Genomic DNA, 27,569 nt, shown 5'->3' on the forward strand with positions numbered 1-27,569 from the left:
CCAGGGGAGGTGATTTTTTTTAACAACTATTTTGAAAGTAAGTTTAAGAGTTCCTCCATCCCCATCTGCCTGGAGGTTGCCTGATTCCTAGGAGATACAGCAAAGGCAAAGCACAAGCTAATTATGCGTTCCTCATCCTGCACCGAGCATCTGCTCTGAGGATCCATATCCTTCCTCCACCGTTAAACTGAATTGTTTCTCTAAAGAAAGCCAGAGACTGCCTTTCCCTTCTCCACTGACCCCATCCCTTTCTCCTTCTGAAGACCTGCTCTGCACTGCACTTGCTTTTATTAATGCTCACTACACGCCAGGCACTGAATGCACACATGCCTGTCATCTCCTGAGCCTCACCCAGGCTGAGATGTAGGTGCTGCCACCTCCCTGTGTTACAGACAAGGGAACCGAGTCATAGAGAGGTTAGCTAACCTGCCGCAGACCAAACAGAGCAAGTGACAGTGGGGATTTGAAACCCGGCCATCAGGCCCAGCACTCTGCTACAATACACCATCCTCCCTTCTCTTCCCTTTTCAATTCCCATTCAGCATCACCCAAGACTGTGATAGCCCAGAGAAAACACATGGAAGTCAACGATTTTTCATACTTCCACGACTTGGTGAAAACTAGTTTTTAAACATCAATATGTGAAACTTATTAGACAATATGAGGGGACACACAAAATAGAGTTGATATTCATTATTCCTGGTAGCTCTGTAAAGTCTATACAGCATTCTACAAAGTCACCTCTTACACTGAGCTAGAGAATATGGAACCTTGGCTCCTAGGGGAAACACAGAGCCAGGCTCCTGGGAGCTTCTGGTCACGCATGTCTTCAACCAGTCGACATATAAGCCTTGTGTCAGGTGTGCTTCTGTTCAAAGTTACCTTATTTTATCTATTGTTGATTCAGCAACATTGAACTCACAGCCAGCAGCACTGTAACACGCCTACAGAGCTAATCTGACACAGATTTGTTCAGTAAGGTGTGCCGCGGCCTCCTTGCACCTGGGAACTCTAGACAGCACTGCAGCCTCACACCTGGGGGCCATTTCAGACAGGGAAATCACCAAGAAAAGGCACAAAATCTGAAAAACATGACACTACATAGACCTCAAAAATGACATTTTGTGCAGTCTGAGCTGAAACTAAGAAGGCAGAGCTTTGTCCTTCCTGACCTCAGGTTGGGACGTGCATGTTGGGTGACTCAAATTTCCCACCTCTCTGCAGGTGTATGTGAATGACTGTAATAGTGCTGTATTTGATTTCGACATCAAAAATAAATTTTATCAAGTAAGCGAATTTGCAAGTATGAATTCACAAGTCATAAGAATCGACCATATTAGACCCATTCTTCAGCTTGTTCTGCTACCCTGCTGATGCTACTGGGAAGAGCCCCGAAGCCTTGAATGTTGCTGAGTCTGATGGGCACCTCCCCAGTCTTAGTAGCCTTCTGCTCTCCAGTGATGCAGCTGGCACCTCCTCCCACCCCCTTCTCCTCCACCACCCCCTCCCTTTGCCTCCAGACCCCACAGCACACGTCCCTGATGCTCTGGGCTGAGGCTCGGGGTTTTCATCCCTCCGACCCCTCTCCCCATCCCTCAGATTCTGGAGCTTCTCTGGCCACAGAGGCTTTCTGAGCTTCCGTGTGTGCTCCCAGTGGTGATACCCTCAGCCCCAGGTACTATTCATAAGGAAGGTCAAGCTCGCTTCTCTTCAAGGATTTTGCATTTTTTATCCTTCCCGGAAGACTCTGCTCTGCTATCCACATACACTTACTTTGTCAGTGTGATCAGGCATCTGCTCAGATGTTGCCTCCTCCAAGTTGCCACTTCCATGACTCTTTCCCCTCTCCTTCCTTTATTTGTGTCACAGCCCTTTACACCACTTGAAATCCTATTTATTTGTTGATCATTCATTTGCTGTCTTTAGCCTTCTGTGGGAAGCAGAATCCTAAACTGGTCCCCCCAGATCACTGTCTCCTGCTGCATACCCTGGAGCACAAACAGGCTGGGTGAATACAGTGGAATGGTGGCTCCTTGACATGGGTTATGTTATCTGACGGAGGCTATGGGTAGGGACTCCCATGATTGTGTTATATTATATGAGGTCCTAGGGTAGCAGACTGGAAAGAGATTCTGCTGCAAAGTTTTAAGAAGTGCAATGCCACATTATGTGAGGGCCACATGGCTCAGACCTAAGAGCTGAGAGTGATCTTTGGCTGACAGCCAGCAAATAAATGGGAACCTCAGGGGACCGGCAACTTCAAGGAATTGAATTCTTCTGACAACCTGAGTGAGCTCAGAAGAGGACCCAGAGCTCCAGAAGAGAATGCAGCCCGGCTAACACTTTGATTCCAGCCTTGTGAGATGCTGTGCAGAGAACACAGCTAACCAGTGTCTGGGCTCCTGACCACCAAGACTGTACAACCCAGAATACATGGATTCTGTTTGAAGCTGCTAAGATTTTGGTAGCTCGTTATGCAGCAATAAACACAGCTTCCAGTTGAGTGCCTGTGCTTCGAGGGCAGGGAATCTGTCTGTTATGTTCATTTCTTTATCCTCAGCACTAACAGAAGGGCCTGACACGGGGTTGGGGGGGGCGCTCAAAGATAAGCTGAGTCTGTCTGGTCCCTCAGAGACTTTCAAATTGTGACCCAGGTTTACAGGGCCTGTGAGTCCACAGCCCACCCCAAGATTTCTGCAAATCCCCCTGTCCTCCTTCATGCTTCCCTCCGGCCATCCTCCTCTGATGCCTCAGTCCAGCCAAACACAATCTGGTGACAGGCACTGCTCTTGATGGGCATCTTCTCAAAATTCTGGTAGAGCTTAGCATTCAGCATTGGGGAACTTGGGAGGGGTCATCTTCTGGGCAAAGGCCTGAGAAGTGCTGCCCCCTCCTCCGCTATACACAGAGTGGGGCTGCCCCAGCCAGAGCCCTCCAGTTCAAGCCTGTAACCCACGGGGCCTGTCAAGGAATTCTTTCTAAATAAACTAGTGCCCTTCTTAGGAACCTTATGGGGACAGCTGTTAATACAGTGACATTTCCCTCATCATTTAATCCATGCTGAAAAATTCGAGTTCTGACCTCTCTACCAAGCTTCAGGTGCACTTATCCATCTGCCTGCTGGTTACCTACACCTGGAAGTCTCACAGGCACCACAAATTCAACATGTCCAAAAACTGAACTAACCACTTCTTCCTGCAGTGTTCTTCTCCAGGGTTCCATAGCTCACTGTACAGCACTTCCACCTAGTTGCTTGGAATCTGTTCTGAAACTCCCTCTCCCTTGCCCTCCAGGTCTGAGAAGTCAGCCCCGCTCTCAGAGGCAGTCCTGGTTCTTCTCCCTTATGCATATCTCTCGTCTATCCCTGTCGCTTCAACCTTCCTAGCGTCAGCCAAGTCCCCGTCATTGTCACCATCTCAGTTATGCTTCGGAAGACATCACGTGGGCTTCCCCATCCCCCCAGCCACCCAAATTTTATTTTCCACAGTGCAGCTCAACCTGCCCTTCTAATGGAACCACCACCTGTTCCCTCCCTTGCACACCTCTCTGGGGGTTCCTAACACTCCTCTCCCAGCACCGGGATTGCAAGGCTCCCCTGATCACCTCTGGTCTCCTTCCACCCCCATCTTCACCGGGCTTCCTCTTTGACTTGGCTACAGCCCTCTCTCCTGTTCTCAGCTCCTCAGAAACCCCCAGATCTTCCCATGCACCCGGTTGGCCTTCACATGTGTTGGTACATCTGTGGGAAAGTTTCATCTTCTGCTTTTATTCCTGGCTGATTTCTCCTCATCCCTCAGGTCTCATCTGTATTTTTTCCTTTCACTAAGTTAGGGTCTCATCTTCAGTGCTTTCATATCCTATCAGAATGTTCATCTCAGTGCATTATGACTGACTGTCCAGTGCCTGTCTTCCCTACTGGCATATATAGCCCACAGGGCATGAGCCAAAGGGTCATATTTGGGGTTGTGTCCCAGTGACCTGTGGAGCATGGGCCACTAGCGGCACTCAGTAATTACACCTCCGTGAACACTTGAGTGAGGAGAAGGCAGACACTAGTCTCCTGAGTTCACCATCTTGCCACAAAGTTGAACACGTGAGAGTTAATGACACAATTGCAAAGTCGCTAGCAAGGCTGGAGCAGGTGATACCTGGCTGTTCTTGGCTGAGTTACAAAAGTGACTGTCATGAGTTCAGAGAAGCATGAGTGTTTGTGGGCAGGGACCGTTTCATGGAGAAGGCTTGACTGGAGCTGAGCCTTGGTCAATGGAGAGAATTGTGCCAAAGAAAGAATAGTAAATTGTTCTCCAGAAGAGGAAAGTACAGGCAGGGCTTTAGGGTGGGGAGGATACATTCGGGGCTGGCCGAAAATAGAGTCACACAGGTGTGGGAAGCAGCAGAAACCAACAGGGGCAGTGAGACTGCAGAGGACAGGGACCTGGTGGGAGCCATGGCTAACACACAGCTTGGAGGGGTGACAGCAGGAAGCGGCTCCCGAAAGCCTGGTGCTGGCTGTGGAGAAAGGGCTAGCCAAAGAGGCCCAGCCTGCCCCAAGAGGGGCAGCACCTGCCCGTGTCCCAGGAAGGAGGAAGGGTAATCAGCAAACTCCCACCTCTGCCCTTCCCTCTCCTCTCCCCCACACCTTAGGAAGCAAGAACAAAGCCTAAGTGATGCTGACCATGGATGATGAGCTGGCAAGCCTCCAAACTGGGGATTAGCCCAGAGGATCCTTGCCTTCAACCAGGAAAGAATTCAAGGGCGAGCTGGTGGTGTTAGCAACTTTTACTGAAGCCGCCATGCAAAGCAGCAGCAGAGGTCCTAACTCCTTGCAGAGCAGGGTGACCCCACAGGGAATGTGCCCAGAGTGGCAGCTCAGGGGCAGGCCTGCAGTCATATTTATACCCACTTTCAATTACATGCAAATTAAGGGGCAGATTATGCAGAAATTTCTAGGAAAGAGGTGGTAACTTCCTGGTGGTTGGGTCGTTGCCATGGAAAGGGGTGGTAACTCCCTCGTGTTGCCATGGCAATGGTAACTGACCTGGCACACTGGTGGGCGTGTCTTATGGGGAACCGCTTCTGCTCTGTCTGTTTCAGCTAGTCCTCAGTTTGGTCTGGTGTCTGAGCCCTACCTCCCCTCAGAAGGAGAGCAAGAGCTGAGGAGAGAAGGGCAGGGCTGAGCTGCGGGGAAGGTGCACCTGGGAAACCATCAGCGGCCTAAAGAAATTAGTGTAACGTGGCAGCAGAGTGTTTTTGTTTATTTTGTTTTTTTGTTTGTTTTTTTTAAATTTTACTTAAACTCTCAGATACATGTGCAGAACGTGCATGTTTGTTACATAGGTGTACATGTGCCATGGTGGTTTGTTGCACCCATCAACCCGTCATCTAGGTTTTAAGCCCTGCATGCATTAGGCATTTGTCCTAATGCTCTCCCTCCCCTAGTCCCCCGCAACCTCCGAAAGGCCCCAGTGTGTGATGTTCCCCTTCCTGTGTCCATGTGTTCTCATTGTTCAACTTGCACTTATGAGTGAGAACACGCAGTGTTTGGTTTTCTGTTCCTGTGTTAGTTTGCTGAGAATGATGGCTTCCAGCTTCATCCATGTCCCTGCAAAGGACATGAACTCATCATGAACTCATTCTTTTTTATGGCTGCATCGTATTCCATGGTGTATATGTGCCACATTTTCTTTATCCGGTCTATTATTGATGGGCATTTGGGTTGGTTCTAAGTCTTTGCTATTGCAAATAGTGCAGCAGACTTTCTTTACAGAGTTGAGGAAAGGATACCCAGAGAGGTGTTCATTGATCTGAGGGTGAGGGCACAGAGAAGAGGTACAGCTGGCTTTTAGTCTCCATTGCAGGATCACTGAAGGAACAAATGAAGGAATGTGTGGGAGCTACACTGACGGAGCACTTACTGTGCACTTGTGGCATATTTCACACACAAACGTCAGTCCACGCTGTGAGTTTGCACTTTATCCTAGAGCAATGGACAGATGTTTTTAGTAAGAGAGTGACAAAATGAAGCTCAGCCGTGGTGTATTGGAAGAACTGAGGGGCAAGGGTCCGGTCACAGAAGAGTCAAGAGGCTCATGAGAGGTGTGATCATAACAGTAATAAGAATTTAGTGAATACTTCCCATGGCACACCCGCCAGCAGCAGCTGCTTCCAATAAATTACCTTTTTTAGTCCGAACAACTCCATTCTATGAGATAGGCACTAATAGTCTCCTCATTTTACAGATGAGCAAACCAAGGCTCAGCGAAGGAAAGAAGCTGAACTCCTATTCTACAGTCAGTAACTGCTAGAACTTGAGTTCAACTTGACAACAGAGCCCACACTCTTAACCCCAGGCAGAACCACCTCTCAGGGTAAAAGCCATGGGAAGAGGTGTCAGGGGGCCCTGTAAGGCCAGAAGCACGACCTCTGCTGGTCTGGGGGAGTTCCTCCCTCTGCTTATCCTGCAGTTTTTTGGGCAGTTGGGCCTCACCTTCATCTTCACTGGGCCCATCATCATCTGTGTTTCTCTGTTGGGTGTCACCTATTTCTCCGTAAGTTCCCCGACGTTGGAAAATTGTTAATTAGTCAAGACCACATTTTATTGAAATTGAATGTCAGTTAAGAAAAATCACTATCAAAAAAAAAAATTAAGAGATTCTATTAAATAACCTCCAAATAAAACCTTGAGTTTTCCCAATATCTGAGAACCATTTTAGAAGGAAAATGTAAACAGGTCCTTTGTTCAAAGAGGCTAATCATGAGTAGGTCAGTCTCAGAGGAAAAAAACCTTTTTGTATTGGATTCCTAGTTGAAGAAAATATTTATATTTACAGGAACAAAGCGTTATTGTTTCTTTGGGGATCAATGAGAGGATAGTTCCGTGACCCAAACCTCCTCTCATCTCCCTCCACCAAATGTCATGGGGTTGACCCAGATTCCTCACTGGGCTGCTCCCTACACCCAGGTATGGACAGCAGGAAACAGGAAACAGAAAACCCAGAATATTTAGCAAGCGTCATTAACCCCATGCCATATCCACATGGAAACATATTCAGAGAGTTTACCGGAGCGGGGTAAAATGTACTGGATTCCTGGAGGTCCCCACCTACCCCCCAAGAACCTGCCCTAGTGAATCCAAGTCAATATTATAAAGTACTGGACTCTGGAAATCCCTCCTGAGCCCTGTGGGTGAAGATTCAACCATCGTCACTCCCATTCTCTCACTAAAGAAGGGAACAAACAGAGTAAGTAAGGGGTAGAAACCAGTTAACAATACAAACCAAAACAACAGGGAGAGAAATTCACAGTTGAGATAAAACTCATTGTTTTGTTGTTACTTTTTATTTTTGCTGTTGGTTTCAGTTGTTTCTGAAGTGCACTAACTGGAGAAACTGCCACAAAAATGGAGGACAGGGATGATAGGTATACTTTGAGAGCGCGTGCTGTTCTGAGTTTTCAGAAAATCTAAGTCTATCACACCAATAAAATTATAGAAAAAGCTGAGCATATGAAGAAAGCCATTTTTTGTGACTCCTAATGCCTGTGTGCATAATTCCAAATCAAACATATTCACATTATTAACTTTTTAAAGTTTATTAGTCTCAGTGCTAATGAACTCATTCATCCTTGGCAAATGCACATGGCTCCCTAATGAAACGTCAATAGATAGATCGGCAGTAAAGTGAGCACGTCCAATAGTTGATGCCAAATTCCACTTGGCTGTAATGGCTGGAAAGAGAAGATCACTTCCAAAGAGACATTGGAGGCAGCATCGCATAATGGGAAAAGCACTAGAGTGGATGTCTACAGACCAGGATTCTATGCCTGGCTGTGCCACTTGGCAGCTGAGTGACCTTGAGCAAGTCACCTAACATTTCTAGGACTCAGCGCCTTTTCTGCAAGAAGAGGAGACTGATCTAGCTCATCCCCAATGTTCTTTCTAGATTTGCAATTTCATGCTTTTTCTCCCTACACCCTGCCAAGCACACCATCCCCTAACCTTTAAGGACATTATCAGGAGCGTGTACACGTTATGATGCATGGTATCCTGTATTTAGACATATGCCTAGTTAAACAATGGTTCCTTCTTTCTGGATCAAATTAAAACTTGGCTCCTTAGGAGACACCACGCCATAGGTTATGGGTTTTAATTTCTGACCTGTTTGAACATTGCGCAAGCTCAGAGTTGTAATGAGTTTCCTAACCTGCGTTGGTCTGTGTCAGCCCGCATGACAGTGTGCTGAGCGTGCTACGGAAGATATAAAATGGAAAATTTAAAAAAAATCATCTAAGCAAGCCTCCCTTTCTCTCAATTATCAGTTTTGAAAAGGAGCCTGAACATGGGCACTCTTCTGTTTGGAGGTTCCTGAACTGCTTGCATTAATTCTCCAGGGTAAACTTTCTGTCTTCATGCAATGATGGGTTTTTTTTCCTACTTTACCTCAGATCTTTAAAATTGTACAACAGCTTGGAAGTCAGGATGTTTTTCTCCCAATGCTTCATGAAAAGAGGCTGCTTTATTATTGAGCAAAAGCAAAAATAATAATCGTGCAAAGCTTTTCCTTCTGGACCGCATAAATTATCTCCAATTTTCCTCATTATTTTCTTCTGCAGGGTATAAAGAGATTGCCTGTGGCAAAATATGTATCAGTACAAACAAATAGAAAACAGTTTAAACCACTGAAGTATTTACTTTTATTTATTTAAAAAAAGACATTTTAATCCTATTAATGGTAAATTATATTACCTATTGTGAAAGCAGACATGAAAGAAATATTTGAAGCATGCAGTTAATTATGATACCAAGTGACACATAATATTTATGCTCTTCTTGTATAGCCTGAACAATTTTTCTTTCACTAACTGTGAGTCACACACTGATTGAAGTCTGGAAGCTGATGCTGAGACGGAACCACAGGCACATCTGCCGTCGATGCCTCATTCTACAGATAATTAATGTTACAAGGAGTAGCCATTGTTTAGTCTTTAAGTCCCAATTCCACATAGAGCAAAAAAATCTCTTCCCCAATGCTTTGACTTTAATTCTCCATTTCAGCACATTTATTAAATGTCCACACCAGCACGGCAAAACAGGGAGCTTGCAAACAAATGTCAAGATAGGACAGCTGTGTCTTCACCAGGGCGGTGGACTTTGTGCAGACTCCAAGACCTTCACGAAAGCAGCAGCCCTCTTCGAGGGAAGTGACTAAACCCATCTAAGTCATTGTTTCCACATGAGTATGCGCTTCTACCCTATTAGAATAAAAGGTAAGATGCTGGTAAAAGTTACCAAGCGATATTCCCGTGTGATGATGGTGACCTAATCAGGCTGTGGCAGGGAAACAGACAATGTGGCTCCTGGATGGTTGGTGCTCCCATCACACGCAGCCCACCCCCGAGGGTGAACTTGCTGGGGGGTCACTCTTGATGGTGGAGGGTACGATGGCCCTTGACCCACTGGGCCGTGCTGCCTCTGGGCAGAGTTTCAACTAGCAAAACCAGCTCCTTCTTTCATACGTAAGAGGCTTTGGTTGAAAGTATCACACCTGTTCCTACCAAGTGGCTTCCTAGCCTCGGCGGACATTTGCCCAGCTTCTGTTGGGGTCCCGGTGCACGTGCTGTTGTTGCCAGCAGTGGTTCCGTGGTTTCTTTGAACTGTCCCATTTTGTACTCGGTGAGTCATGTAAGCATCTCATCTGACACTTTGGTTTGATTACCACTTGCAACCCCAAAATGGATTGAGTAGGAATCTCATTGACTATGGAAATAACGGTCATTGACCATAAGACATCCCCACTATTCGATGGCATCTTGAGATGAGGAGCAAACACAAGCCTAACAATCAGAATTTTTAGTCACCTATAGTTTTCCACTAGATTTCTATTAGATTAAGATTAATTTTGTATGTCGTACACAAATAAACCACATATATTTGTGATTTGAAATAACAAGAGTGATCCACATTATTGAACACTTACTAGACACTAAGTGCTTGATACACATTCTCATTTATCCTCATGAGGTAAGTTTGCAAAGTCAACACTAATATCCCCTTTGGTCAAGGCATAAACTGAGGCTAAGTAACTTGCTGAAAACCAAGAACCAATAAGCTGAAGAACCGTAATTCAAATGTAAGCAGTGTTTTGTCCTCACCACCATCTATTTCTCATTTATCTTTTAATAGTTTGGTGCTATGAAAATATTACACAAATATTAACAATTGAGTAAAAGTATTTAAATTTGATTTCAATATCCATTAAGAGTTAGAGAAATTATTCTACCAGACCTCATTTAGCTACAAAATATTCAGAACATTTAATTCAATTTTCAGATTATAATCAGATACTTTTTTTTACTGAGGTATAATTTACATTTTCTGAAATGCGCAGATCTTACTTAAGGTATGGTTTGATAAGTTTTGACAAATGCATATGTCTAAGTAACCCAAGGCTTTGTCAGGATACGAAATATTTCTATCATACCAGAACATGCTTCTTGCCTGATCTCCAGTCTCTCCTTGCCCACCACATACGCATCACTGTTCTGATTTCCATCAGATCATCCTGCCTGTTTCTTGCTTCATGTTGGCTCAGAAGGCATTGCGTTTTTTTTTTTTTCTATTGCTGCCATAAAACAAATTACTACAAACTGGGCCAATGTTACTTGTATTCATGCATAGGTGTGAATTTAGCTCTCCAACATTTTATTCTATGCATAGGTTTCTACCACCGCAGTTAAGATCCTGAACGTTCTAGCATCACAAGGATTTCTTGTGTTACCATTTAATAATCACAGGCCCCTCCCTCCAGCTTCTCCCCTGCCATATCTAACCCCAGAAAACCACTAATCAATTATCCATTTTTGAAATTTTGCCAATGAAAAATCCTTTATAGATGAAGTGGCTTTTTTTACTAAGCATAATTACAAATTCGTAATTGGAAGTGTATCACTAGAAATTTATCCGAGTCCTTGTGTATATCAATACTTTATTCCTTTTATTGAAAAGTGGTATTCCATGGTTTATTTAACCATATATATGTTGAAAGATGGCCAGGTTGTTTCTAGTTTGGGGCCAGTTAAAAAAAAAAGGAGTATTAACATTCATGTACAGGTTTTTCTGTGAACCTGTTTTCATTTCTCTGGGTTAACTGCTGAATAGTACAATTGCTTAGTTGTGTGGTAATTGCACGTTTAGCTTTATTTAAAAACTGCAAAACTCTTTTCCAGAGGGGCTGCACCATTTCAAATTCCCACCATCAGTGGATGATTGATTCCCGTCCTCACCAGCGGTTGATATTGTCACTATTTTCATGTTAGCCTTTCTAATAGGCATATAGTAATAGCTCATTGCAGTTTTGACTTGCATTTAACTATTAGCTAATAATGTTGAACATCTTATCATACATTTATTGTTCATATATTGTATATCCTCTTCAGTGAATGTCTGTTCATATCTTTTGTTCATTTTCTAATTGGATTGTTAATTTTTTGAATTTTGAGTTGTGAGAATTCTTTATGTATTCTAGATACTCTTCCTTTGTTGAGTATGTGGTTTGAAAATGTTTTCTAACAATTTACAGGGTTTTTTCATTCTCTTTATAGGAGCTGTTGAAAAACAAGTGTTTTTAATTTTGATGAGGACGAATTAACCCATTTTTTTCTTTTGTTAATTAGACTTTTGGTGTCAAGTCTAAGAACTCTGCCTATCCTTACATTCCAAAGATTTTATTCAATTTTTTTCTAAAACTTCTTTAATTTTATGCAATATGTTTCAGTCTATCATTCATTCTGAGTTAATTTTTGTATGAAGTGTGGAACATGGGTCAGGTCCTTTGTCTCTTTCTCTCTCCCTCTCCCTCCCTCTCTTTCCTATCTCTGTCCAATTGTTCAAGCACCATGTGTTGAGAAGTTCATCTTTCCTCCATTAAATTGCTTTTTTCACCTTTTTCAAAAATAGGTTGAGCATATGTGTGGAGTTCTATTTCTGGGTTTTCTATTCTGTTCTGAGTATCTATGTATCTATCCTCCCACCGGGTCCACACTATCTAGATCATGCAGCTACATAGTAAGCCTTGATATCAGGTAGAGTTATTCCTCCTACTTTATTCTCTGTCATCAATATTATTTTCTCTATTCTAGGGCCTGTGCCTCTTCACATGAATTTTAAAGTAAGTTTTATCTATATCTACAAAAAAAAAACCCTGCAGAGATTTTGAAAGGAGCTGCATTAAACCTGTAGATCAATATGGGGAGAAATGAGATCTTTATATGTCGATTCTTCCAATTTATTAATATGGTTTGGTTCTCCATTTGTTTATGTCTTCTTTGACTTCTTTAATCAGCATTTTTCAATGTGCAGCATACAGATTCTATATTTATTTTGTAAAGTGGATACTTTAGTACATATTTCATTTTGTTCAAGGGCAATAATGAATACTATTGTGTTTTTAATTTAGGTTTCCACATTCATTACTGATATATAGAAATTCTTCTTGAATTTGTGTCCTGCAAGTTTGCTGAACTCACTTATTAGTTACATAAGGTTTTTTTGTATGTGTAAATTCCTTGAGATTTTCTATATAATCGTGTCATTTTCAAACAAAGAAATTTTAATTTCTTCCATATCGACCTGTGTGCTTTCTGTTCCTTTTCTTATCTTTTTGCAGTGGATAGAATTCCAAGTACTAGGTTGAATACAATTGGTGAGAGCTAACATCCTTGCTTTGTTTCTGATCTTAGGAGGAAAGCCTTAAGTCGCCATTAACTATGATTTTAGCTATAGTTTTTTAAATAAATCTTCTTTATCGAGTTGAAGTAAGCCCCTTCTATTCCTCACTTGCTGAGAATATATTTTAAATTATTAATGGTGTCAGATTTTTGACAATTTGATGTTTTTTTATATTAATTAATGTGATCATACAGTTTTTCTTCTTTGGTGTGTTCGTATAGTCAAATACCTTGGTTGATTTTCAACTGCTGACCAGCCTTGAATAACACTCTGCATCCATTCTGCTGGTCTCTGTATTTTGACTAGTGTATTAAGTCCATATATATTAAGGTAATTATATGTTAGAGTTGAAATCTATCATTTTCATGTGTTTTCTCTAGTTTTTCCTCCTCTTTTCCTCCGTTCTTGACTTCCTTCGAGTTATTTAAACATATTTTTACAAATCTTTCTTGGTTTATGTGTAGAGTTTTTACATGTATCTTTTCATATAGTTTTCATAGCGATTGCTCTGGGTACTAAAATATACATCTATCATTTGGCATGACCTAGTGGTATCAACGTCTTACCACTTTAAGTCTGAAACCTTTATCTCCATTTAGACTCCTTTGGCCTTTCATTTAGAAGATCATTGTGTTGAGTATCAGATGCTGTTAAAATATTTGTTTCAATCATGAAATATAATTTATAAAACCCTTGAGATCAAAGTAGTCCACCGTATGTATCCGTCTTTCTGCTCCTCCACTGCTCCTTCCTCCTTCTGCAGATTCAAGGTTGTTTCTTTTACTGTTTCTTTTTCTATTTGAAGAACTTCTTTTGGTGAGTCTTTAAGGGTAGGTCTGCTAGCCACGAATTCTTTTAGTTTTTCTGTCCTCTGAGAATTTCCTTATTTCCCCATTATTCCTAAAGGATGGTTTTTACCATATATAGGATTCTAGGTTGACAGTTGTATTTTTTCAGCAGTTGAAAATTTTTATTCCATTTCCTTCTGGAATCTATGATTTCAGATGAGTATTGGCAGAGTGCTCAGATAATTTGTTTTCATCAACATTGAGGAAAACAGACGAAATGCTCTTTTAGGCCTACCTACCAAAGTTAAAAAGCAAAAGAGGCAGGGAACAGACTGTTTCCAATTCACTTTAATGCAAGAGAACAAAGTTTAAGAATGTTTATAGAGTTGCAAAAATATCCAGCACCCAACACAGTAAAATTCAAATATATTGTATCCATCAAAAAGGCTGGCCATGCAACAGTAAGATAATACGTCCAATATTAAGATGAAATTTGCTTAATCAAAACTAGCTCAGAAATGACACAGACAAATAGAACATTAGTTGATAAGGACATTGAAACAGTTAGTAAAACTATATTCTATATATTTAAGAAGCTGGAAATAGACTGAGCAGATTAAGTGGTGGCATTGAGAATATAATAAAATCCCAAAGAAAACTTCTAGACATTAGAACTACAGCGTCTGGGATTAAAAATGCATGGAATTGGATTAACAGAATATTAGAAATTTCAGAAGAAAAGAAGAGTAAGCTTGAAGGCACAGCAATAAATACATAGAGAACATAGAATTTTAGAAATGAAAAGAGCATCAGGGAGCTGTGGTGAACTTTAGCGTACAGAGGAATGAGGATACGCAACAGCAAACTTCTAGTCAAAACAATGCAAGTCAGAAGACAATGGAGAAGCATCTTTAAGTACAGAAGTTAAAGGGAAAATAAGGGAAGGGGAAAAAAAAGTAGAGAAATAAACTGCCAACCTGGAATCTGTACCAATGAAAACAGCTTTCAAAAACATTGGCGAAACAAACACTTTTTCAAATATATCTAAGCTGAAAGAATCATCAGCTCAACTACACCACAAGGAATGTTAAAGTCGGTCCTTCAAGGAGAAGGAAAATGATCCCAGATGGTAATTCTGGACCTATTCTAAGGTTGCTCAATTATAGCATTACTCACACTTTGGGGAGATAATTTTCTGTTGTGGGAGGATTCCTATGCACTGGAGGACATTTTGCAGCATTTCTGGTCTCTACCAATTTGATTCCAGTAACACTCCCTGCTCCCTAGTTGTGATGACCGAAGTCTCCACACGTGGCCAATTGCCTCTTGCAAGGGAGAAAATTACTTTCGTTGAGAATCACTAACCAAGACAAAAGGGGAAGACCACTGGAAATGGTCACTATGTGAGTAAACGTAAAAAAAAACAATAATAAAAAGCTAATTGCTTGTTAAAAGCAAAAGTAATAATGTAGTTAGGGCTGTATAACATGTAGAAATAAAATATATGACAACATTAGCACAAGGCTAGGAAGAAATAAAGTTATATCTTCCTAAGTTTCTTATTCTGTATAAGAAGTGATAAAATATCACTTGAGGTAAACCCTTATAAGTTTAAGTTGGATACCATAAGTCCTATAGCAACCATATAGCCACCTATAGCAACCATGTAGCAATAATTTATGTATAACAAAGTATTCTAACTAATAAGCCAACAAAAGAGACAAAATTGAATGATAAAAATGCTCAAATAATTCAAAAGAAAGCAGAAAAAGACAAAAAAGAGAACAAAAACTGGATGTTACAATAGAAAATAAATACCAAAATGGCAGATATAAACCCCGTCATATTAAAATTGTATTAAATATAAATTATGTAAACACTCCAGTTAAAAGACAGAGATTGTCTTAATGATTTCTAAAGCCATACCCAGCTATATATTCTGTCAACAAGAAACTCAGTTTAAATATAAAGACACAAATTAGATGAAAGTTTTATTAATGGAGAACTCTGTATCATAAAACATTAATTTTTACAAAGCTTAAATGGCTATATTAATGTCAGACAAAGACAATTTCAAAGTCAAGATTTTTTAGGGATAGTTATTTCATAATATTAAAGGAGAATCAAGTGTATATAACAATCTTAAATGTTTACACATCTAACAACAGAGCTTTAAATGCAAGAAGCAAACACGCATAGAACTACCAGGAGAAATCAATAAGTCTACAGTTATAATTGGAAGTTTCAATGCCCCTCTCTCATTAATTGATAGAACAAGTGGAGGAAAAATCAGTAAGTTTATAACAGACTTGGCCAACACTGTATACTAAATTGGCTTACCATTAATCAGAGTAAAATGCACACTATTTTCTAGTGCACACAAACATTTACTAAGAGAGACTAAGTTCTGGTGCATTAAAAAAAAAAAAACTAGAAAGAGGTGAGAAATTCCTTGAACTGATAAACCACATCTATTTAAAAAAGTAAAGCTAGCCATAGACCTAATGGTAAAAGACAAAAAGTTTTCCCCTTAAGATCAGTAACAAGGCAAAGATACTTACTACTTCTATTCAACATTGTATTGGAAGCTAGTCATAAAGCAAGAAAGAGAAATAGAAGGCATACAGATTGGAAGGAATAATTAAGACTGACTTTATCTGGAGATGAAATGATAGTATATATGGAAAACCCCATAGCATCTAAAAAATTAAAATTAAAAGCCTACTAGAATAGGTCAGTTTAGCTAGATTGAAGGATTCAAAATAAATACACAAAAAATTAACTGCATTTCTGTATACTAGCAATATGTACAGAGAATTAAAATCTTTTAAAAATCCATTTAAAATAATATCAAAATATGAAATATCCTGTACTGAAGAATGAGTCTGACAAAGATGTGCAAGACAAGTACACTGAAATCTATCATGCTGCTGAGAAAAATTAAAGAAGGCATCAACAAAAGAAGACACACACCATTTCAATCAGAATACCAGGAGTGTTTTGTAGAAATTGACAAATGACTTCTAAATTTCTATATCGGAAACCTTAAACTACCTGATTTCAAGATTTTTCTAAAGCTATGGTGATCTAAAAAGTGTGAAATTGGCATAAAGATAGAAAAATAGATCAATGGAACATAATAGAGAGTCCAAAAATAGATAGACCATTTGAGTGAACTGACTTTTGACCGAGTAACAAGGAAATTCAGAAAAGATGGATTTTGTTAACAAATGATGCCAGAAAACTGAAGAGCCATACAGGGGGAATACTTTTTCATACTTTAGACAAAAATTAAACTCAAAATAGTTCAGGACCTAAATTTAAACCTAAAATTATAAAATTTCCAAAAGAAAACATACGGAAACTCTTTTTGAGCCCTTCGGCTAAGAATAGGAGCCGTAAAAGAAAAAAAAAATTTGTAGATTGGGCTAATTGAAATTAAGAACTTTTGGTCTTTGAAATGCATTGTTTGGAGAATTTAAAGACGAGCCACAGATTTGGATAAAATATTTCAAATTACATAACTGATAAGAGTTTCATATCCAGAATATACTAAAAAATGTAAAACCTCAAAATTCAATAGGAAAGCCAACTAGTTAAAATAATGCAAAAGATTTGAACGCGTTGCCCAAAAAAGACGGTAAATATGTGCATGAAAAGATGTTTAACTTTGCTGATCATTAGCAACATGCAATTTAAAATCTTCCCAAGATGCTGCTATGCATCCTCATTAGACTATCTAAAACTGACCATACCAAGCGTTGTGGGGGGTGTGGAGCAACCCAAAGACTAACACACAGCTGGGGGGGATCCAAAATGCTGTAATATCTGCAGATGTCAGTTGGCACATTTTTAAAGGTTAAACATACACTTCCCCTATGACTTAACAATCCTATTCTTGGATATTCGCCCAAGAAAAATAAAAACATACATCCTAGAGGTGACTGTTTATAGCCGCTTCATTTATAGTTACCAAAAACTGAAAATAATCCAAAATGCCCGTGAACAGGTAAATGGTTAAGAATGTTTGGAACAATGAATACTACTCAGCAATGAAAAATAATAAATCCAATCAACACAATACTGGGGATGAACCTCAAAGCATTATGCTAAGTGAAAGCAGCCAGAGACAAATAGCTATAGGTCGTGTGATTTTATTTGATGTATGTGACATACTGAGAGACATAGGGACAGAAATCAGACCAGCAGATGCCAGGGTCTTGGGGTAGGGAAGAAAGATTTGGAAATTTTATACACTCATCAAAAGCCATGAAATTCTACACCTAAACAAGTGATTATCATATTGTATTATATCTTAATCATATTGACTTTTTCCCCCCACATCCTTTGCTTACCTTTCTGCCTTTAGTCCTAAGTTTTTTTCTCATGACTTCCGCAGTAAATAACTAAAAGTGTTTCTTTTAGTGTGTGTCTTATTGGTAGTTTTGTTTCTAGCTTATGAACTGCAAAGTGAGTGAAAACATTGTTTCTCCGTTAAAAGCCCATGCCATGGATCAGTTCCTCTTCGCAGGCCCTGTTCTGTGATTCCGTGGCAGTGGACAGACCCCACACGAGACTCACATCGCTCTGTGAATTGGACAGAGCAGGCTGTAGTGCTGACAACACTTGGGTCCTTGTTGGTAACCCCAGTGCCATTTGTTTCTGGGAATTCTATGCTTTTTCCAGGCTCCTACCGCTAAGATTCATTTTGGGAAATGTGATCATGTGACATCTTCTTGCCAAATGTCCATGAAGCAAACTTTATTCCCTGACCCTCCTTTGCTTCCCCAGCAGAAGTGGGACAACCCATATGGAATGGAACCTTGGCCTTTCTCTGCCTTCATTTCGGTCTGGTGGCCAGGAACAACGCTAAGCCCCAGGCCGTTTCCTTCTCCTGGGCCTCACTCTGTTGACTCTCAGTTTGCCAGAGCCACGGTTTCCCCAGACTGAAGCCCTTGATATGTGTCCAGCATCTATTCTAGCAAGACCTTTCATTCGTCCCGCTGAAAGTGTGCACGGCCACCCCAACCCCACATCCTACCTAGGACTCCAGAGCCTTGGAGAAGGGGAGGGGCCACCCAAAGTCTGCTGAGCATGGGCCCCCCTTCTTTTCTGGGGTCCTTCTGGCCTGATTGAGATCCTCTCAGAAAGGAGTGGAAGGTGGCACTGGGAAATAATGGCAGCGTGCTAAAATTAAGTATTTTAAGAGCTTGTATTTGGTGGAGAGGGAGCATCTGGTCCATTAGGGTTTTCAGAGGTTTGGAAATTGAAGGAAGGCTGAGACATCCTATCTGGACACCCTGCTTCTTACAAGGCGACACTTACTACCATGAGAAATGTCCCCTAAGCATCTCCTGGTGTGGTGAGCATAGTGAGCTCACAGCCCACATCCCTTCCCCAAGTGCTTGCCACGGCCCGTGAGCCAGATGTCCTGGCAAATGAGATGTACCTGTGAACAAAGCAAGCAAATCCTGCCTGGGCGGAGCTTATGTTACTTAAATGACTATTGCAACCAGAATATGAGAAATGTATCTTATTTAGTGTTTGAATCTATTTTTTTTTTTTTGCTAATTGCTTCGAAAATTTTTTGAGCCAATATTAACACAGAATAGAGACAATAGAAAAGGCAATAAACAAAATCCTTAAATGCATCTTTAAAAAGCCCAAATTATAACAAGAAAATATCTTTGATGTTTGCTTTGTTTGGCCACATCACCGAAATACAATAGTCCTCAGACCCACCAAGGGAAAAATATCTCCAAAGTTCACAATGGCGGGCAGAGACCCCCATCAACAGCCATCTCAGATGATAAGCACAGGCTTTGGGGCCAGAAAACCTGGATTCTACTCTCAACTTGGAGGCGTTGCTTAAGATTTCTGGGGCTTGGTTTCCTTAGCCATAAACATGACTGTACAAATGCTGCCTGCCTCCCTGGCCTGGTGGGAGGAGCAAGCAGATGAAATGTGCACGGCTGACCAGGCCAGCTGCTGTGCAGGCCCTTTGTGTGCAAGCTTGTTGCCACCTCACAGAACGGAGAACTCCCCCAGAACACACGATCAAAAAGCCACACAAAGATATGATTGCAGCGAAAAATCATAGAGCCAGTCTGTGTTTTTAAAATGGTAATATAATGGGATATATACATATATATGCATACATATGACAAATATAATGGTATATATGTATATATGTGTATAATATATACATACATAAATATAATGATATATGTGTGTATATATTTGTATATATGTGTATACAAATATGATGGTATATATGTGTAATATAAAGTTATAAAGGACATGCATGCTTGATGCTTTTTCTTGAGGATGTTGGGTTTTGGTGGTGTTTTAATTTTGAGGCTAAGCTGAAGCTAGGGAATTTGAAAAAATACAAATAAAATACAAATATAATATTCACAACCTGATCACAATCTTCTGATATCTAGCTGTTAATCAGAGAACAACCAAACACAGGGACTGCTTTCACCCCTACAACCGAGAGTGTACCTAACCCTAAGGACTCTCAGCAGACAAAATCAAATGACCTTCCCTCAAAGCCTTTCTCCAAGAGAAAGGCTGGAGCTCACTGCAAGGGCTGGGCTTGGGAAAATATGTCATCTGTCTCTCTATCGCTAAGAATGTGAATTATCTGGAATCCTTTTCCTCCTTACCCGTAATTGTGTCATTTGCTTTTCTCAGTGTGGCAGGAACAATCTGTTTCTTTTCTATTTCCTGCTAGTGTCATTTTGTCATATTTGGGTTCAGCAGTAAGATTCCTGTGTTTTGTATCTCTCAGTACTAACTAGGGATATTCAAATCTCCAAGCAAGCTCTGGGCACGCACACATACACTCATTCACATCAATTTCATCAGTAACTTCTTGAGGGCAGGGACCAGGTTCTTTTGTGTTTGGCAATGCTCAGTAACTGCATTTTTGAATGATGAATACATTATATAAACCTATTTATTGGCCAAAGCCTAAAGTAAAGGTAAAATTATCTGTAAGTGTCTCATACCATGCGCTAAAACATGAACATTTGAAATCGTTTACTCTGTGGGCTCACGCCTGTAATCCCAGCACTTTGGGAGGCCAAGGCAGGTAGATCACCTGAGGTCAGGAGTTTGAAACCAGCTTGGGCAGCATGGCGAAGCCTCATCTCTACAAAAAAAATTTAAAATTAGCCAAGCATGGTGGTGCATGCCTGTAGTCTCAGCTACTCGGGAGGCTGCGGTGGGAGGACTGCTTGAGCCTGGGAGGTGGAGGCTGCAGTGAGCCAAGATGGTGCCACTGAACTTTAGCCTGGGAGACACAGAGAGACCCTATCTCAAAAAAGGAAAGGAAAAGAAAGGAAAGGAAAGGAAAGGAAAGGAAAGGAAAGGAAAGGAAAGGAAAGGAAAGGAAAGGAAAGGAAATAGTTTGCTCCATTTTCTATTGTAAATAGCACTGACCTACTAACTAGACAACAAAATTATTTTTAAACTTTGTTGACTCCATTTTTTCTGTCTTTCACCAATATTCAAATTATGGAATGTAATGTATCTAGAAGAGTGTAGACCATCAGAGGTTGTCATAAAACTGTGAGAACTGGTGGTCTATGAGCTACGGGGAGATCATTTTAATCACTCCTTACTAAAATACCAGTGGGTATTCCCATCAAAAGAAGGATGCCATCAAGTCAGCACCATTCTGTCCCCTTGATGTGCATGAAATTGTCATTATGTCTGATCTGAATATATGTCTATGTAGAAAAAATAAACTAGAATTCTGTTTACAGCTCTTTCCCGAATTCCTTAAGCTCATCATTCAAATGGCCCTCTTCATCTCTAAAATATGCGTACTTAAGCCAGCACAGATGTGGCGGGGGATGCAGGTTGGAAAACTGTGTTAATGCAACATCCTGCCCTGTGGATGCCTCTGTTTGCCATAGGAAAGCTAATGGATGTGTCCCTGGGAGACGAGAAGCTGGCCCATGGCAGGCAGCTCCAGAGCTCCATATGGAAATCCACTATTAAATGTAGGTGCTCTTAAGGGCTGCTTAATTAGTAAACTCAGGCGGCCACACAGTTCGCCGGGTCCCTGGGTGAGAATTCCATTCCGGCAGTGAGGTTGCATCTGGCACATGGCGTCTGCTCCACACCCGCCTCCGTGCCTGCCAGCTCCGGGTGACTGGGTTTGGTGAAGATTTCTGCCTGCTCGTGGGCATGCTTCTCATGCCCGCATTTACTAGGTCTATTGCTTTTGTTGTGTTTTGTTGCCCTCACCCCTCCCTGGGCAGTCGATTTCAAGGCCCCTTGGCCTTCCCCTCAATACCATTCTTTGGCAGGCTCTCCTTCCTTCCCACAGTTCACCCATCATTTTCACTGACTTCAACACGATCTCTGACACAACCCCCTAACCAGGCAGGGAGCTGGGTTAGAGACACAGCTGCTCTGTGCTCTACAGGAACTCACACTTCCCCTGCTCGAAGCCCTCTGTTGTCACCGGCTTAAAAGGCCAGAGAGCTAGAATGTCTGGGTCAACTCTATCTGCTTGCTGTCGCCATGGCCTCAAGCCAGCCATGAATCCTATGTGTTTTCATGGCGGGTGTTGGCGGGTGGGTAAAGGTTTCTAGGATTTGGCTCTTCCAATGCCTTCAAAAATTCTTTCACCTTCCTCTTATGTTTTAGAATTGAAAACAAACAAACGAACAAAAGATTCCGATACGACATTACAAGAGAGAGAATGTAACTCATACCCAGAACTTTAAATACTCCAGATGTGACATCATTTCCGAAGTAATGATTAAACTACAAGGCAAGCATTTGCTTTGAAGGAGTCATGTTGATGCTGATGGCTTACCTTCCTCACAAACTGGCAAACTCGTCACAATCAAAGTAACATATATGTCTGCTTAATGTGTTCACTTTGCTAAAAATCCATGAGTACCATTTTCAAACTAGAAAACATGACACCCCCAAGGCCTAACTTGATTTTTCCTCTCAGTTTCATTGGAAAGAACATTCTCCCATTCTGCAAAGCCTCCTAGATGGTCGGTGTTAGGTTTTCCTGGGCCTGACTTGAGAGTGTTGACAATCTGACATGTTTCAAGAGGACTTAGAAACTTTGTTCATCTAAAATATATAGAGGAAATGTGTTCCATGTCTTTCCTCCACTTTCCTTTACATCTGTTGCTTCACTCATTCTCTTAATTTGATTACAATGCTTTTGCCCTTTTTTCCAGACTGGCAAATGTTGAGTGACAACTACAGCCTGCTGGCCACAATGTCCACATTTCTCAGCCCTTATAATCATCCTGTGCAAACTCATGATGTCCTCCCCTGGGTCCGGGGCATATGGGCCCTGCATTTCAACAGCTCATTCAAGCAGATGGAATTCCCATGTTCCATGTCAGGAAGTGCCTGCAGCCAGAGAGACACCAACAGCGGGACAGATCATATGAGTCACAGCGTTTTTTCCTCTTTGTGTCCGAGAGAAAGGACAGACTTTGGATTCAATAGAAAGTCCTTAAAATGTTTGTCTTGAAATATGGATGAAGAGGCAAATGGTTCCTTGCCCCAAGCAGTCACAGTCTTGCCTATGGCTCGTATGGCTGTAGCATGTAGAGAAAAGATATTTCTTTAAGCACCTTCTATGTCTAAGGCTGGTGTTCTTATTTGTTCCCATTCTGCAGCTCAGAAAACTGAAGCGTAGGGGGTTAAGCACCGTCAGGAATCTGGTGCAAAAGCCTACACTTTCACAGCCTCACTAGCTGATCAAAAATCCAGCAGGGCTGGTGTCAGACACATACCCACCCATCCAGCTCCCTGCCGCAAGTTGAGAATTTGGCAGAGACTCGTAGCATTTCTCAAACCCTCCTGAGAGACCTGTGAGTGGAAAACTCATGGCAAACTGACTATACACTGAACTACGACCTGATTTAGAAATACCTTAGCAATGATTGCATTTTCACTTTCTATAACGTTTTTTAACCCATTTATGTGGGCTGTGTAATTAGAGAGTAAATTCCATTTCTTTGGAGATGTAATTCATTGATAATTTTGATCAAATTTAGAATGAATGCTAAATTAAGAGTAAATTCAGAGTTGAATGTATTAATATTGGGGTAAATTAGGAAGGCTTTTAATAGTCAAGAATTGTAAATAGCTTTTATTGAAAAGTGTGCCCACAGTAACATCTGTTATATTGGGGCCAACATAGTTAACCTTTCTTATGGGTCATTATAAGCAACAGTCAATAAAAATGTACTATGCAGAATCTTTCATACAGTTTTATCCCTTTGCACAACATCTCTACTTTTTAAGCTGTTAATAATGTTCCAAAATAAACCTTCCATCAGTTCAAGCTAGCACATTTGTCTGAGGAAAAACATAATAAATGCATTGCCTACAAGCAGTTAAAAAATCAAAACTACTGCAAGCTGAGGAATATCTCTATAGGGAGCCCTGGTGCACGGTAACGTAAGCCCCCATGCAAATCCACTCCTGTAAGCTATGGCACGGCTACAAAAAAAGGCAGGCACCATAAATATGGAGTCTGTAGATATAAAACAGCAATGATGTCATGCTGGAGGATTTATAAGTTCCTCCACTTCTAGCTGAGAATGTGGACAATACAAAGCCTTTAAACAATTCTATGTCGCACAGGGTCATGGGACACCACAAAAGCAAATATTTTGTGTGTGTGTGTGTGTTAAAATTGGGTTTAAAAAATATCTTTCAAAAATGCAGTCATGGTTTGTACTCTCTGTAGCATGTTGGTATTCAAGGACTGAGTTTTCAAAAGAGAAACGTAGGTTGCAGAGTTTCCATCTGGCAGATTCCCTGTTGAAGTTACCCCAGCATCCTGCATGAGCGTTAGTTACATTACCCTATGCACATATCAGGCATCATTCTCTGGACTCAGCCTTTGAGCTTGGACCCAGGAATTGGCACTCAGTGGGCCATGGGGCCTCCACCTCTTCAGGCTTTGGGTGCAAAGTTTCCTAATCATCAGCATAGGGCATCCTTCTCCCCTGCACCAACATCTTCCACTCTCCCACAGTGAGTGCTCATTCCCTTGATTGTGCCCAGCAACGTGGCTGTCTTTGGCACCATATCGTTATCACCCCTCTGTCTGGGGCGTCCCATCAGGTGGGCATGCTGGTCACCCTCAGATTTCTCCTTATATGGGTGCACTTTTTGCATTCTTGTCTCCGTGGGAGGGGCTGAAAGAACTGCTGGCCCACACAGGCCGACCCGGCCCCTCATGAACATCTATTGAAACTGATGGATCTGATGCCTCGCATCTGCCAAGCTGTCATTCAAGCCAGGGGGAATTTGGAGGAAGACAAGGCAAGCATTGTAAAAATGACTTTGTGATCTAGTTTACTGGGCTCGTCTTGAACTCCTAGGTACGGTTGGGGTGGAAAACCTTGTTTCCTGCAAAAACAACTTCACATAAATGGGAAAATGCACCATATAAGGAACAAGTGAATATTTTCCCTTGATTTGTGCCTGAAACATATGAGTGGAGGAAAAAAAGTATCCCAGCTGTCTACTGCATTGTGTGAACATATACATGCATTTAAATTACTTATATCATTACTTACAGATGTAATTGTGAAATATGTTCTTTTTGCATTCAAAATTAGGGACTGAACAGATGGTGAACGCTCAGTTTAAAGCAATATGTCCATTAAAATAACCCGTACTGTTGGTGTTTAGTGTAACAATAGCAATGAGTTCATTATAGCAGGGTTCTGCAGCACTGCTCGCGTGGGGAAGAAGAGCTCTCAGAAAATCCTCACTGGCCCAGGTGACACACATTCCGAGATTGGGCCACTTTTCCACCCCCTCAGCCATCAGTGGAGAGCTTCCAGGGTTGAACTCCTTGTTTTGCTTAGTATTTTGCTTCTAAGGAAGAAAGTCAATAAACAGCTGACATTTAGCAGTGCTTTGCTTCTGGGTTATTTTTTCTCTACTCTCCAGATGTGCTGAAATGTGTGGTTCCAGATGCATCACCTCCAACAGGATGATGCTGCTCCCATCAGGAAGGGGGGGGGTTTACCCAACTAGCCTGGGTCAGTTGCATGGGCTAACAGCACATCAGATCCCTGCTCTCTCTTCTTGGGGCTCTGCAAGGACCACCAGAAGGCCAGGCACCTTCTGGGCTGGCCAGGGCTGTCTCCTAACTCAGTTGTGACTAAATCGACCCAAGGCATCTGGGTCTGTTGCCGCCTCCCCTGTTCTGCCATGCACCTCTCATAATATGAATACTCTCAAAGAAAGGCAAACAAATATCAGCATCCCTCCCCATCCCTGCCATGATTTCCATTTCAGCAACAGTGCCAGTGGCTCATATCCTCTAGAAAACTGCTATAAATCAAACCGAAAAATGTTGAACTCTCTCTGGGAGCCCCGAGCTAAGAAAGAGGGGGAATATCTTCCAGTGCAGTCTTGGGTCAATCCATTGGACAAACTGATTCAGTTTCTCCATTTTTAAAACAGGGAAATCATGGTTATTCACCTCTTTCTTATGGCAGTTGATGACAAAATGAGCTGCACAAACCTCACACCCACAGCGGTTGGGGAGGAAGAGGAAGGAAAGTTCCACCATGGGAAGAGCAGGGCATGTCTCGATGATGGTGTGCAGAACTTGCAGGTGACCTGGCCTCCAAAGTGACCAGGAGTGATGGTACATGACTCGTATCAAGGCAAAGTAAACATTCCTCCCAGGCTATGGCTGGGGAAGAGTGTGTCTGAGGACCCTGTTTTCCTGGAAATACCAATGGGAAAAGACAGTGAAGAAGCAGAGTGTTTAGGGTGGAGGTAAAAAGAACAGAGACAGGAGACAAGATGAACTTTCAGGCAGGTGTCATTGTTCTTATGTCAGAGTGTTAGGAAGACTATACACTTCCTCCTTTTCAGGGGGTGCAGGGATCTGCACCCAAACTTACCAGAGTCAAGTGTCTGCATGCTCTTCATGGTGTCCACTGTTTCCTCTTTGCTGCACCAGGACAGAAAGACAGGAGGGAGAGAGGGTGATCCAGGCTTGGGGTGGACGGAGGACAGCCTAGTAATCCCTCAGGGCCAATCTTCTGTGAGCGTCACTAGGGATAAAAGAGGGACAGATGGGGATCACTTAGTGGGAGCCGATGTAATTCAGTGGTGCTCAATTATTGCTCTTTATCAGCATCTTCTGTAAAGGATACTCAAGGGCAGCTACCTGGGTCCACTGCATATCCACTGAGTCAGGATTCCTGGAGGTGGAACCCTGGATGTTTTTCTTTCTAAAAATTTGCTGTGTAAGCAGCAATACCATGTGGGTAGGGTAGAGAAGCCAGAACTGGATCCAGGCGTGGTATGCATGCCTACTTGAGATGCCTGACAGCCGTCCCATCCCTCTCAGCACCTGCTGTACGGGTCCTCTTCCCAGCCCTGTCCAGCCAACCTGCCCAGACTCTACTTGGCTGTGTCCCCCCATGGTCCGTGAGCTTGCCATGTACTTCCATTCCATCGTGTTTCTGCTAATTCTATCATTCTATTAGAATATTATTTTAATGGAGTTTTTCCCACCCATTGCCACTCTGGTGAGCCACTGCTCATCCTTGAAGGCCATGCTTCCACATCACATTCTCTTTGCACTACTCTAGACATTACCACTGCCATACAATGATCATATTAATTGTTGCCCCATTTGTTATGGCAGTGAAGCCACATTCAACATTTACTGTGCTCAGCAACTCATGTGGTTCTTGCACAAAGTGCCGATGCCTGGGTTCTGCCCCGGGACTGCTCATGCACCAAGTGTGTGTTTTCTGAGCACCCCAGGCCACACATCTGCAAGTGGCCTCTGCAACAGAGGCTGAGAACCCTGCAAAGTGCTCGCAGTAGGAGTCTTACCTGGGCTTGGCTACAGAGCAAAGCCCTGCGACCAAATCCTGGGCCCTGGAGGGCAGCATGGGTCTTCTTCACTTTTAGAGGCCAGGACCTCCCCATCACAGTGCCTGACACACAGTAGGTGCCCGGGAAAGATATGGCAGGTTAAATAATAAGTAAGACTGGCACAGATGGCCCCG

Source organism: Nomascus leucogenys, chromosome 4, assembly GCF_006542625.1.
Source record: "Nomascus leucogenys isolate Asia chromosome 4, Asia_NLE_v1, whole genome shotgun sequence".
Lineage (NCBI taxonomy): Eukaryota > Metazoa > Chordata > Mammalia > Primates > Hylobatidae > Nomascus > Nomascus leucogenys.